The following is a 10,181-nucleotide window of genomic DNA, read 5'->3' on the forward strand; positions in this document are numbered from 1 at the left end:
ATGCGACCTGTATGGAGGTTTGAGTCTGCTGTCCTTCTGTGGGTGGGACAATGGTGTAAAAAATCACAAAAACTAATTGATGGTTCGAGCATCAGTAATGATTAACCATCTCAGAATATTTCCTACCATTTAGTCCGTTCAGTCCCCTTGACTATATATTTGCAGTCAACGAAAAGACCTGGCAAACATTCCTGAATTCCATAGCTACCTTTAGTACATGGGGGTAGGATAGCTCAGTAGTAGAGCATTCGCTTCACATGCCAAGTGACCGATATTGATCCTGGGTGAAGTTGAGATTTTTTTTCTGACCCCCTGTCCACACAGCAGTGATTGGGTAGCTGGGTCTGATAGACTAGCAACCTATCCAAATGGTAGCAAGCAATTGCTGTTGTATGTACGCTATAGAAACTAGGATAATCTCCGACTCCATGGTCCTAATGACTGAAGAAAACTGAGCGGGGTTCCATAGAGGGCCGGGAGGCTTTTACTGAGTTCTATCCCCCTATGTCTGTTTTCCAACATGCTTTCTGTCTTTGTCTTAGAATGAGATTACTTGATTTTTTCCTGGTCCTTGACTGGGAGGGAAACAGTCAAATGTGTTGTTAAGAGTTTTTGGAAGATGATATTTTTTTCTTGTAAATCATCTCTCTGTTATGCACCGTATTATTTTTTTGTTCTACATGTGATTTGTAAACATTTGAGTGTATGCCTCTTAGTGGGGACCTGTGCTTGTCAGGATATTTAGGTGATCTCTAAGTACAATGATAGCGTGCTCTTGGAATCTACACCTGTTACCTATTTAAACCAATTCCCTTTTGTCTTACTTTTTCTTGGGTACTTTAATTGTAATTCTTGAACTTTTGACTATCCCTTTTCTTCCTTCTTACTGACGCTGATATGACCTAAATGTGTTTCAAGTGCCGTGAAAACCCTTGAGAACAAAAAACAAAACTGAAGAAAATCTATATTGTGTGCCAAACAAAGAAGTAGGTCAGTCGCATGGTTTTCTTTTTATTGATAATAAAAAGGTAATTAAGACGAATGAGACCCTGTCATATTTAACAACTAGGCTATCCAATGACGGATGGGCGAACGGGGTTCAGAACAAAACTTGATTGAAATTTCTGGGTGGGGTTCCTGACCTCCCATAGTGGGCAGGGAGGTTACTTGCTGTGTCTTTTATATCCCTATATCTGTTTTCCAACTTGCTTTCTCTCTTTGTCTTGAAGGAGATTACTTGGTTTTGTCCTTTCCCTATAGTCGGAGACCTTGGCTGAGAGGGTAACAGTCAAATGTATAGTTAAAGTTTTGGGAGATGATATTTTTGTCCTTGTAAATCAGCTCCCCATTATGTGTGTTATTTTATGTAAGCACCTGAGTGTGTTCCTCTTAGTGGGATTCTGTGCTGGTGTCTGGATGAGACTTAGGTGATCTCAAACTAAGTACATTAATGGTATGCTCTTGGAATCTACATCTGTTCCCTATTCGAACCTTTCCCCTTAGTCTTGTGTGCTTTCAAATGTAAATCTAGAATTTTTCTGGCTGTCCCATTTCCTCCTTTTTACTGGCGCTGATACTACCGAAATGTGTTGCAAGCGCCGTAAAACCCTTAAAAAACTAACAAAACATTGAGGGACATGTGCGTGTGAAGCAAGCAGTCTTCCAACTGAGATATTTAGACCCAGCCTAAAGTTGATTCTCTAGAAAAAGGCTCTTATCTTACATTTACTGAACTTCATAAAATGAGTACATGGCCAGTAACAGTATTGCCTCTTCTCGAAAAATAATAAACGATGCGCTTTACAGGCGTCATGTCTCATTTAGGGAAGAGGGTGTATATTGAACCCATAAGCTTGGAAGCATGATACATCAACACTCCAAAACTCATGGCATTCAATATGTATCAAATGGAAAATTTTTGGACAATCTTAAAAAGTTGTTTTGAGTAAAACGGTTCAATTTACCACCCCATGTATTTAATTTGAACCACACATGTTGCTAAATTGAACCACTGGTTCAATTTACCATCAAGAGAGGTTCAATACACCCACCAAACACTTTCAAAATTGTCCTTTTTTTTCAACAAAATATTATTCCACATTTTAAGGTATATTTCAGAAATTGAATTGTTTTGAAAATGATCATTGCCATGAACATGAAAGGCAATAAAACAAGAAAGATTTTAAATGAGGACTAAAGGATTGCAGTAAAATACATTTCATATTTTGAGACGGGAATCCTCTGGTGTTCTTTATGACAAATGGATCCGTCAAGCCTGATCCTTCATGCTTTTTGCGTGTGCTGGTTGAATCTTTCGCCAAGTCCTTCAAATATCGATCGATTAAAAGTACCCTCAGCTTGTCGGAACATTCAAACCTGTGACTTCTTGAAAGGAGAATATTTTGCCCAAAATGGTATAAACTTTTTTTTTCGGATTACAGCAGAACATGGAGGCAGAAATCACTTCAAAAGTCATTTTTAAAGGGATGCAACTACTAATGGCAAGAACAGTCTGGTGTTTTAATGTAGTTATCCCTCTTTGTTCAAGCCATTGCTGGCTTTTTGAATAGATTAAGTCTAAAAATCCTACAACGCTTTCCAAGACTTTAACATATTCATTGCGTTTCACAATTTCCTCATTTATCTTCTTCTATTTGGGCTCTACGATTTTTGTTTCCTCTATTTCTTTAGTACACATGTATCATGAGCCCTTTCCATATGAATGAGAACATTAAAATTTGCTTTCACACTGTTCCTGTCCCGAGTATTTTATTGAGAAGGAAAAGGTCACATGTACTCTGTGTGTGTGTGTGTGTTCGGTTTTTTTTTTTTTTAATCTCTCCAATATTCACATTGTAATTGTCACGCTCTTATAATCTAACATTTTGAGCGTGTGCCTCTTGGCGGAGATTCTGTGGTGGTATCAGTATCAGTGTGGGATTTTTTAATTTTTCAATCATTTTTTGGGGGGTAGTTTTAGGCTCTCTATAGGGATATATTGCTCTTGGATCTGTGTATGACCTCTATTAAACTTGTCTCTTTTGTCTACGATTTTCTTTATTGATAGATAGCTAGATCTAACTGTTTTGACTATTTCACCATCTACCTTTTTACTAGTGATCAAATATCTAAAAGTGTCGTAAGGCATGTACCGTAAAATCCCTAAAACAAACAATCGTTGCCTTCAGCCACAAATTGACCTCATACCAGACCTCGGGTCACTAGGGACAATCTGCGTAAAGAGTTTAATCAATAACAATAACATCAGAGCATTTTACACATTTGTCATAGAAAATGCATTTTATTTCTTTTCCTTCTAAATTCGTGGTTTAACTAGCTATACAGAATCAATTTCTTTTTAAATTAAAAAAAAACAAACAAACAAACAAACAACAATTTTTTTAAAAACACACGAAAAAAAAAACGGGCATTTATTTTTCATTACGAGCCCTTAAGTCTGTCATTTTCAATTGAAATTCATGATGTTGGACATGAAATCAAACTTGTTCAATGTCTCTTGAGTATATCAAAGATATTAAAGATTAAAGAGGCAATCTCCGACAAGAGCCCTTTAAAAGCAACATCGGGGCCTCGGGGAGACAGTCTTTGTAAACAGTCTGATGTTCCTTAAAATGTATCTAGATCACGTCTTTGAAAACCTTGACAATCTTTTAAGATTAGAGAAGAAAAGATAGCACTACAGGTATTATAAACTAGGAAAAGATAACCCCAATTTGGAATTGGAATGTATCCCCAAACGCCACAGTCTAAACATTAAGATCATTATTGTAACATTCGAGGCAAAAACATATCTAAATAACAAGTTAATATGAAAAGTTTTGGTACATTTTTAGCGTAATAAAGTTTCTCTAGGATAATAAATGAATACGGACCGTCAAGCTCCAAAGGAAAAAAGAAACTTGAGCTTTTATATGGCGTTTTACAAGGGGTCCCTGATCAAAAGCAACACGTAACATATATATACAACGAAACAATGGCCTGTCAGGCGATATTACATTTCTTTTTTTCGGACAGAGACAACGCTGTTAATGGCCAGGTACTCATTTTACACCTGACCGCGGTGAGAGAATGTCAGTAAAGAGCCTTTTCCAAGGACTCAACTATGCGCCGAGTGAGGCTTGAACCCAGGACCTTCCTCCTCCGCCCTCTCCCTCTTCTCCCCCTCCTCCTCCTCTTCTTCCTCCTCCTCAATCTTCTTCTTCTTCTTCTTCTTCTTCTTCTTCTTCTTCTTCTTCTTCTTCTTCTTCTTCTTCTTCTTCTTCTTCTTCTTCTTCTTCTTCTTCTTCTTCTTCTTCTTCTTCTTCTTCCTAAATTTAAATACAAAATCCCCTTATTTTGTAAGCTTAGACGAACCTACCATTCTGTACGGCTCGACATTTCAAAATGGCCGTCATCAGACGTCAGACATTGGCATCATCAATAACCGACCGAAAATGGATCATACACACATTTAAAAGGTGTCACCACGGAAACGTGACAACAACCATGTTTGGGGCCTCGTGGGGCCTTTCCTTATTGGGTTGGGAGGCCCTTTGGGATCGCTCGTGTGGACTTGGTATGATGATTCGTCACCCTAACGGTTTAATTCATACAACCCTCATAATGGAGAGCTCTGGAATTGGATGGTTGGGTGGTAGTGGTGGTGGTGGTGGTGGTGGTGGTGGTGGTGGTGGTGGTGGTTATGGTGATGGTGGTGGTGGTGGTGGTGGTGGTGGTGGTGGTGGTTATGGTGATGGTGGTGGTGGTGTGGGTGGTGGTGGGTGGTGGTGGTGTGTTATGGTGATGGTGGTGGTGGTGGTGGTGGTGGTGGTGGTGGTGGGTGGTGTGGTGGTGGTGGTGGTGGTTGATGGTGATGGTGGTGGTGGTGGTGGGTGGTGGTGGTGGTGGTGGTGGTGGTGGTGGGTGGTGGGGTGGTGGTGGTGGTGGTGGTGGTGGTGGGTGGTGGTGGTTGATGGTGTGGTGGTGTGTGTGGTGGGTGGTGGTGGTGGTGTGGTGGTGGTGGTGGTGGTGGTGGTGGGTGGTGGGTGGTGGTGGTGGTGATGTGGTGGTGATGGTGGTGGTGTGGTGGTGGTGGTGGTGGTGGTGGTGTGGTGGTGGTGGGTGGTGGTGGTGGTGGTGGTGGTGGTGGTGGTGTGGTGTGTGTGGTGGTGGTGGTGGTGGTGGTGGTGGTGGTGGTGGTGGTGTGGTGGTGGTGGTGGTGGTGGTGGTGGTGGTGGTTGGTGGGTGGTGTGGTGTGGTGGGGTGGTGGTGGGTTGTGTGGTGGTGGTGTGGTGGTGGTGGTGGTGGTGGGTGGGGGTGGGTGGTGGTGGTGGTGTGGGTGGTGGGTGTGTGGGTGTGGTGGTGGTGGTGGTGGTGGGTGTGGGTGGTTGGGTGGTGGGGTGGGGGGTGGTTGGGTGGGGTGTGTGGTGGGTGTGGTGGTGGTTGGTGGGGTGGTGTGTGGGTGGGGTGGGGTGGTGGTGGTGGTGGTGTGTGGTGGTGGGTGTGGGGGGTGGTGTGTGGTGGGGTGGTGGTGGTGTGGGGTGGTGGTGGTGGGGGTGGTGGTGGGGGTGTGTGTTGGGTTGGTGGTGGGGTGGGTGTGGTGGTGGGGTGGGTGGTGTGGTGGTTGTGGTGTGGTGGTGGTTTGGTGTGTGGGGGGTGGGTGGGGTTGGGGTGGGTGGTGGGTTGTGTGGGGTGGGTGTGGGTGGGGGGTGGTGGGGGGGGGGGGGTGGGGGTTGGTGGTGTGGTGTGGTGGGGGTGGGGGGGTGGGGGGGGGTGGGGGGGGGGGGTGGGGGGGGTGGGGGTGGGGGGGGGGTGGGTGTGGGTGGGGTGGGGTGGGTGGGGGTGGTGGTGGTGGGGGGTGGGTGGGGTGGGGGTGGGGGTGGGGGGTGGGTGGGGGGGGGGGGGGTGGGGGGTTGGGTGGTGGGGGTGGGGGGTTGTGGGGTGGGGGGGGGTGGGGTGGTGGTGGTGGTGGTGGTGGTGGTGTGGTGTGGTGGTGGTGGTGGTGTGTGGTGGTGTGGTGGTGTGGTGGTGGTGTGGTGGTGGTGGTGGTGGGTGGTGGTGGTGGTGTTTTTGGTGGTGGGTGGTGGTGGTGGTGGTTGTGGTGGTGGTGGTGGTGGGTGTGTGGTGGTGGTGGTGGGGTGGTGGTGGTGGTGGTGGTGGGTGGTGGTGGTGTGGTGGTGGTGGTGGTGTGGGTGGTGGTGGTGGTGGTGTGGTGGTGGTGGTGGTGTGGTGTGGTGGTGGTGGGTGGTGGTGGTGGTGGTGGTGGTGGTGGTGTGGTGGGTGGTGGTGGTGGTGGTGTGTGTGGTGGTGTTGGTGTGGTGGTGGTGTGTGTGTGGTGGGTGTGGTGGTGTGGAGGTGGTGGTTGGTGGTGGTTTTTATGGTGGTGGCGGTGGTGGTGGTGGTGGTTTTTATGGTGGTGGTGATGGTGGTTTTTATGGTGGTGGTGGTGGTTTTTATGGTGGTGGCGGTGGTGGTGGTGATGGTGGTGATGGTGGTAATGGTGATGGTGGTGGTAGTGTTGGTGGTGGTGGTGGTGGGGTGTTTTATGTGGTGGCGGGGGGTGGGGGTATGGTGTGTTGGTGGTGTGGTGGTGGTGGTGGTGGTGGTGTGTGTATGGTGTGGTGTGGTGGTGGTGGTTATGGTGATGGTGGTGGTGGTTATGGTGATGGTGGTTATGGTGGTGGTGGTGATGGTGGTGGTGGTTATGGTGATGGTGGCAATGGTCAGATGTGTGGTAGTGATGCTGATGATGGTGCTCATTTTGCTCCGTCAGTTTGGAGCACCATTCCACAAAGCATCCGGGAGTCCAAATCATTCTCTGTGTTCAAGAAATCCTTGAAAACATTTCTGTCTGTTTTGATGTCATATATTTTCTTTAATATTATTTTGTGTTGATGTAAAACGCCAAGAGCATCACGGATGAGGATACCGTGCGCTCTATAACAGGCCATGGTGATGATGATGATGATGATGATGATGATGATGATGATGATGATGATGATGATGATGATAATTATGATGATGATGAAGATGATGGTGATGATGATGATGATGATGATGATGATGATGATGACGACGACGACGATTATGATGATGATGATGATGATGCACATCCTCACATATCCAAAGAATAATCAGCGGGTAGTTTGATAAATTCTCTTAATTTTGATGATGCTTAATTTTTCTATTCAGATAAGTAGTTTTGGGTCAACACAAGTTTCTCCTTACGATTATTAATATGTTTCATTTTTCGATATCCATCTCTCTCTCTCTCTCTCTCTCTCTCTCTCTCTCTCTCTCTCTCTCTCTCTCTCTCTCTCTCTCTTTCTCTCTCTCTCTCTATCTATCTATCTATCTATCTATCTCTCTCTCTATCTCTATCTATCTATCTATCTATCTATCTATCTATCTATCTATCTCTCTCTCCCTCACTCACTCTCCCTCTCTCTCCTCTCTCTCTCTCTCTCTCTCTCTCTCTCTCTCTCTCTCTCTGTGTGTGTGTGTGTTTGTGTGTGTATTCTCTCTTTTTCTCTCTCTCTTTTCCTCTATTCCACCCTCTCTCTCTCCCTCATATACATACACAGACTCACACGCATACGCACATACACACACATACACACACACACACACACACACACACGCACGCACTTTCTCACCACGATGATATTATTATTCCATTGATATTTCCATTCCGTGTCGGTAGATAACATAGTTATGGGTGTGATTCCATTGGATTAACAGTCCCAGGACTGTCCTTACCAGGTGTCAAGCCACGGTTTGATGGGCTTGACGCCCTCGACCGGCACCAGGGACAACATCTGGGACGACGGGATGGTTTTAGAATAGAGGGGGGGGGGGGGGGGGGGGGTAGTGGTTTCTTATAATATTTTGTTTTGGAATACTAGAAGACGGAATGATATCGACTACATTTGCTTCATACAATGGTCTCCGTTTAAGAGCACAGTTGATGGATGGTAGGGAAAAAAATGCATTTATTCGGAGCTGGCTTTTTGACGTTTTTCATCATGGCGACCAATTATTGAAAATATTTCTTCGGAGTTAAAAAAGAAAAAGAAAATTACGCATGCCTCTGCCTGATCGTTGTTATGCTTGAAATAAGTTGTTGTGTTTGGGTTTTTTACTAAAAGAGACTACATATAAACAGCTTAACAAATATGTATAAGGCAATATGCCGATTACTGAATCATATTTCTGAGTGTTTCACTCCGACAAAACTAAAGACACAATGAAAAGATTTGTCTAGAACATATTCTTGAAACAAAACTTTTGTTGTACAATAATACGATGAAGGTATATAATGTCATGTAAAATATTCTAAAAGGATTTTTAAAAATTTGTTTTCAGACCCATTCCTCTTCCTCTCTTCTTATCGCATACTCCTCCCTCCCTCCACTCCTTTTCCTCCGCTTCTTCTTATTCCTATTTCTCCGCCTCCACCTCCTCCTCGTCTTCCTCTACATCCTCCTTCTCCTCCTCCTTCTCCTCCTCCTTCTCCTCTTCCTCCTCCTCCTCCTAGCCTTCTTCTTCTTCTTCTTATTATTATTATTATTATTATTATTATTATTATTATTATTATTATTATTATTATTATTATTATTATTATTATTATTATTATTATTATTATTATTATTATTATCATTATTATTGATATCATTATTATCATTATTATTATTATTATCATTATTATAATCAGTATTATTATTATTATTATTATTATTATTATTATTATTATTATTATTATTATTATTATTATTATTATTATTATTATTATTATTAATATTATTATTATTAATTGTAGTAGTAGTATTATTTTAATTTTTATCATCATCATCATCATCATCATCATCATCATCATCATCATCATCATCATCATCATCATCATCATTATTATTATTATTATTATTATTATTATTATTACTATTATTATTATTATTATTATTATTATTATTATTATTATTATTATTATTATTATTATCTTTCTTAAACTCATGGGTGGATAGTGATGAATATTGTTCATATTCAGGAATACATGTAAAAATAATGGTCATTTTATTTTTCAGAAATTTGCTGAGAAATGAGCTTGTGAATAAATCCATTCAAGTCAATGTGAAGACATGCTATTGAGGTTGTACCAAAGGATCGTTTTTGTGACAATTGACACCAACAAAAAAATATTCCAAAGAATGTGCGGCTATGTGGTCTAGTGGTTTGACACTCGGTTGCGGATCGGAAGGTCCTGGGTTCGAGCCTCGCTCGGCGCATAGTTGAGTCCTGGGAAAAGATTCTTTACTCATATTCTCTCACCATACTCATGTGTAAAATGAGTACCTGGCCGTTTACAGCGTTGTCTCTGTCCGAAAAAAATTGTTACACAGGTGTCATGTCCCGTCTGAAATGCCGCTGTTGGCCAAGGGCCCCTTGTAAAGCGCTTTGATCACATTTAGTGGATATTGCGCTATATAAAAAGCTCAACAAAACAACAAAGCAATCAAACAAACAAATAATCAAAAACACATATTCTAAGTTATATTAAAATCAAAAAAACAATTTCACGCAATAAACATGTCTACATTCATTGTACTTATTCAAATACGCTGATCAGGTATCAAACCCATTCACTATATATATATATATATATATATATATATATATATATATATATATATATATATATATATATTATTGGGTCGAGGGTCAAAATTGTTCTGGTCAGCCATTGTTAAATCTTGGCCATCGAGCACAGAATTGCTGTCAAATTAATATAGAGATCATAAAACTATTTTTTACAGATTGGTTTACGAGTCACTTGTAATCCTTTTTGAACCATTAAGGGTATTTCTATATCACCTTTTGACTCAAATGAATATTCAGAAAATCTCCTGGGCATAATGATCGTCATTTGATGTTGGATATTACTGTCTGGCCATGTTGACATAAAATTCATTTTATTATCAGATCGAGTTTGATTGTTGATGGCTCAAAAGATTCGTCTCAATCTATGTTTATTTCAACAATACAGACTATAATGATTAAAATAGATGAGTGCCTGTTCGTAATTGCATGTAGTGAGATCTCTCTCTCTCTCTCTCTCTCTCTCTCTCTCTCTCTCTCTCTCTCTCTCTCTCCCTCTCTCTCTCTGTCTCTCTCTCCTCTCCTCTCTT

Source organism: Berghia stephanieae, chromosome 2 (genome assembly GCF_034508935.2).
Source record: "Berghia stephanieae isolate SIO BIC M18660-M18661 chromosome 2, UCSD_Bste_1.3, whole genome shotgun sequence".
Lineage (NCBI taxonomy): Eukaryota > Metazoa > Mollusca > Gastropoda > Nudibranchia > Aeolidiidae > Berghia > Berghia stephanieae.